The 4,872-nt window shown below is 55.3% G+C and overlaps 1 non-coding gene and 1 pseudogene across 1 annotated transcript; both read right to left on the reverse strand.

The window, feature by feature from the left end:
- The window catches only part of LOC122797517, a 4,489-nt pseudogene extending 4,469 nt beyond the window's left edge, over positions 1 to 20 (reverse strand).
- Positions 21 to 423: 403 nt separating this feature from the next.
- On the reverse strand, positions 424 to 577 carry LOC122797344. The gene has a single exon (XR_006364078.1). It is a non-coding gene; the product is annotated as a 5.8S ribosomal RNA (ribosomal RNA).
- Positions 578 to 4,872: the final 4,295 nt, after the last annotated feature.

The raw sequence follows: 4,872 nt of genomic DNA on the forward strand, positions 1-4,872 counted from the left end.
CCACGTCTGATCTTAGGTCACGTTCCGAGCAAGGTCGTGGGGGGGCTGGGATGTCGAGGGCCTCGGGGGTAGATGGTAAACTCATCCTCCCTTCGGGAACTCCTGTGCGCCCGCTAACCCACTGTCAGACTCCGTGCGGCAGATGACTGATGCGGCCCTGGCTTGAAGGAACTGGGTGGGTGTCGGCTCTACCCTGGGAGGGCAGCCCAGTGGTGGTACCACTGACAGCCTCCATGGGGGAGGGCCGCATGCACGCCTGCTCATTCCCATCCTCAGACAGGCTTCCCGGCTCAGGGCAGTGGAAGACTTATCTCCATCTGCGTCTCTCCCTGGTGGGGATGGGGGCCCACGGAGGGCTCCCTCGACTCCCTGGCCATGCGCTCGATGGGGGTAGGACATCCCCTGGGATGATGGAAGGCACAACAACCCTCAGACAGGCATAGCCCCGGGAGTAACCCAGGGCCGCAAAGTGCGTTAGAAGTGTCAATGATCAATGTGTCCTGCAATTCACATTAGTTCTTGCAGCTAGCTGTGTTCTTCATTGATGCACGAGCCGAGTGATCCACCACTTAGATTTGTACTGGTTCTCGTTCGCTCGGACACCGCTGCCTGCGTAGGTCGCACCTCGAGTCAAGTACATGAGGTTTCACTGGCATTGTCACGAGCAACTGGACCAGGTTTACTGGCCACGTGCTGTGGGACAACAGGGAGTCCCATAGCAGCCGGCGCACGGCCGCACCGCTGACCCTCTGTTCTGTGAATTGATGCCCCGTGCGGAGCAGGGCGTCCTCCACAGGTACTCATGACCAACATCAGGGGAGAGGACTCTGCTGGACAGCACCCTCTCCCTACCACATGGGGAGCCAACCACCTCCGGGGGTATAGTGGACCACATTGCTGGGCTGGGTGCGCCTCTGCCACCTTCCCCTCGTGGCAGCAAAGGAGCACCTATGCCTCCCACTGTGCAGACAGACCCCTCCCTCCCACTGCTGGGAGTTGAGGGGGCATACGTCACCCCTTGCTCTCGCTCCCTCCCCTCTCTCTCCCTTCCTCTCTCCTCCGGGAGCTGCGGGCTTGGTCCCGCCAGCCTCCACAGGGGCATGTGGAGAGACGGGAATCAGAGAGAGATGCAGAGAGAGATGTAGAGGGTTGGGATGGTGGAGCGAGGAGAGGCCCTGGTACCTGGGGATAGCGCCATCCCAGAACCCTCTGTGTTAATGATCCTTCTGCAGGTTCACCTATGGAAACATTGTTATGACTTTTACTTCCTCTAGATAGTCAAGTTTGATTGTCTTCTTGGTGCACTGCCAGGGCCGTGACTGACTTCAGTGGGGCCAATCAGAGGACCTCACTAAACCATCCAATCGGTAGTAGTAACAGGTGGTGTGTACAAAGGGCAGGGACTTAATCAACCCAAGCTTATGACCCGCATTTACTGGGAATTCATCATTCCTGGGGAATAATTGCAATCTCCGGTCCCTATCACAAATGGGGTTCAGCAGATTACCCAGACCTGTTGGCCAAGGGTAGACACACACTGATCCATTCACAGTAGCACTCGTGCAGCCCCGGACATCTAAGGGCATGACAGACCTGTTATTGCTCAATTTTGTGTGGCTGAAAGCCACTTGTCCCTCTCAGAAGTTGGAGACGACCGCACGGGGCTGCATAACTAGTAAGCATGGCAGAGTCTCGGTTGTTATCGGAATTAACAAGACAAATCACTCCACCAATTAAGAACGGCCATGCACCACTACCCACAGAATCAAGAAAGAGTTATCAATCTGTCAATCCTTTCCATGTCTGGGCCGGGTGAGATTTCCTGTGTTGAGTCAAATTAAGTCACAAGCTCAACTCCTGGTGATGCCCTTCCATCAATTCCTTTAAGTTTCAGCTTTGCAATCATACTCCCCCTGGATCCCAAAGGCTTTGGTTTCCTGGAAGCTCCCTGGCGGGTCATGGGAATAATGCCGCCGGATCGCTAGTCAGCATCCTTTATGGTCAGAACTATGACGATATCTGATCGTCTTCAAACCTCCGACTTTCATTCTTGATTAATGACAACATTCTTGGCAAATGCTTTTGCTTTGGTTCATCTTGCGCCGGTCCAATAATTTTACCTCTAGAAGCACAATACGAATGCCCCCAGCCATCCCTCTTAATCTTGGCCCCACTTCCGAAAACCAACAAAATAGAACCAGAGTCCTATTCCATTATTCCTAGCTGAAGTATTCAGGCGACCAGCCTGCTTTAAACACTCTAATTTTTTCAAAGTAAATGCTTCAGTCCCTAAGGATACTCAGTTAAGAGCATCGAGGGAGCGCTGAGAGGCAGGGGCTGGGACAGGAGGTAGGTCACCTTGCAGCAGACCGCCAGCCTGATCCTATGATCCAACTATGAGCTTTTTAACTGGAGTAACTTTAATATACGCTATTGGAGATGGAATTACCATGGGGACTGGCAGCAGACTTGCCCTCTAATAGATCCTCCTTAAAGGATTTAAAGTGTACTCTTTCCAATTACAGGGCCTTGAAAGAGTCCTGTATTGTTATTTTTCATCACTACTTCCCCGAATCAGGAGTGGGTAATTTGCATGCCTGCTGCCTTCCTTGGATGTGGTAGCCATTTCTCAGGCTCCCTCTCTGGAATAGAAACCTGATTACTTATTACCCATGGTCACCATGGTAGGCACAGATAGTACCATCAAAATTTGATAGGTCATACATTTGAATGTCGCATCACCACCACAAAGGCACACGATCGGCCCGAGTTTATCTAGAGTCACCAAAGCTGCCAGGCCGAGACCCAGCTTGGTTTTGGTCTGATAAATGCATGCATCCCTGGAGAACAGTGCTCATTAGCATGTAGAATTACCACAGCTATCCAAGTAACGGTGGAGAGATCAAAGGAACCATAACTGATTTAATGAGCCATTCGCAGTTTCACTGTAGCATCCGTGTGCACTGAGACTTGCATGGCTTAATCTTTGAGACAAGCATATGCTACTGGCAGGATAGAAGCACCTCGGTGAGTGAGCAGAGAGGAGGGGCTGGAGCCTGCACCTCTGTTGATGGGATGGGTCCCTCTCCCTGTGAAGGGGGCACCCCAGGTGCTGGTCATGGACCGGTAAACGTGACCCAAAAAGGCAGCGGGCCAACACAGAGTGTAGCTGTGCTCAGAGTCATAGAGTGAGGGAGAGAGCTCCCGAAGCTTCCACACTCGAGGGTGCTTGCCGGAGTGGGGATGCCCGATGCATGGCAGGATCCCTTTGCCTCGGTCCGGTCTCATTAGTCTCTACTCGACATTGCCACCGAGGGGCACGGAATGCTCCATGCCCCCCCACCCGCACCTCACCACCAGCACCTCACTCCTGGGGAGGAGAAGCTCGACCTGCAGGCTGTTACCCACAGATCACCGCCACAAGGGCCCACCACCAGTGGGAGTCGGTCAGTCCAATCAATCGATGGACAGTGGGGTGAGGCACCATGGCCCCCACTGCCAGGGCGCACACCAGAAAATGATCTCCCCAGGACTGGGACCAAGACTCGCACTCCCCATGGGACGCCCTGTCATCTCTTAACCCCCGGAGGCTGCCAAATCATGCTGGATTGTGTGTGCCCGGTGAATGACCGGGGGATGAACACGCGGGGTGTGACCACCCCCACAGAACACCCCTCGGCCACAGAGGGCCACATCCGCTCTCATGAGAGCTTCCATGTTCCACTACTTTCCCATCCAGAGGAATTCTAGGGACTTTGCAATATATAGGGGATGCCATCAGGTACTGGGTGAGGTCAAACGCCTTCCCACTGCCTGGTGGGAGTTCTCCAGGTAAGGAAGACTCCCACGGGTCTCTCCCTTGAGAACTTCCATCACGGGGTGCTATGCATGCCCCCTCTCAACTGGGCAGGAGCTATCCTTGCCCCGCAGACCTCCACCGGTGGCTCCCTTAAGGACTTCCACCTGGAGGGGGAATGGTCCAGACCCTCTCACCCGGCCGGGAGTGCTCCCTCACTGGCCGATTCCCGCTTCTATCCCCCTTCCAGACTTTTGTCATGGAGGGAGCTGTAGTCCGCACCCCCTCACCGAGGGAGGAGCTCTCCAGGTCCGGCCGATGATCGCCCCTTCTCCCTTCCAGACTTCCATGGGGAGGGACTCCCTCCGGGCTTCCGATTCCACCCAGGTGGGAGGGCTTTCCCCGAATACATATCTCTTGGAGGCTGCCGTGCCGTGCCATGCCCCATAACCTCGGAGCCACTCAGGGGACCTCCCTCTGATCCCGGCCAGCCCAACAGAACTCCCACCACCACCAAGGGGAGGCATGCCCTTATCGGGTCTTCTGAGCCAACGCTCCTTTCCTGTCCAGAGCACCATGGTCCCCATCTTCCCCAGATCTCCTGGAGGCTGCTGAGCCAGGACATGTCCCGGTGCCCTCACAGCCTCTCAGGGGACCTCTCTCAGGTACCAGCCAGCCCTACAGAACTCACCTTGGCCACCAATGGGTAGGCATGCCCTTATCAGGATGTCTGAGGCCATGCTCCATTCCAGTCCAGAGTACCACGGTCCCCATCTACCCCAGATCTTCTGGAGGCTGCCTAGCCGAGCCATGTCCCTGTGCCTTCAGAGCCGCTCAGGGGACCTCCCTCCAGTTCCGGCTTGCCAAGCAGAACTCCCTTCAGCCACCAAGGGGCAGGTACACTCCTATCAGGGATTCTGCATCCCCCCACTTTCCTGTCCAGAGGTGTTCTGGGGACTTTGCAATATTTCTGGGATGCCGTCAGGTACCGGGCGAGGTCTGACACCTAACCTCTGCCTGGCAGGGCCCTTCCATGTATGAAAGACTCCTGCCAGTTGCTCCCTTGAGGACTTCCA

The sequence above is a fragment of the Protopterus annectens genome, chromosome 3.part0, assembly GCF_019279795.1.
Source record: "Protopterus annectens isolate FY-2018-M chromosome 3.part0, PAN1.0, whole genome shotgun sequence".
Lineage (NCBI taxonomy): Eukaryota > Metazoa > Chordata > Ceratodontiformes > Protopteridae > Protopterus > Protopterus annectens.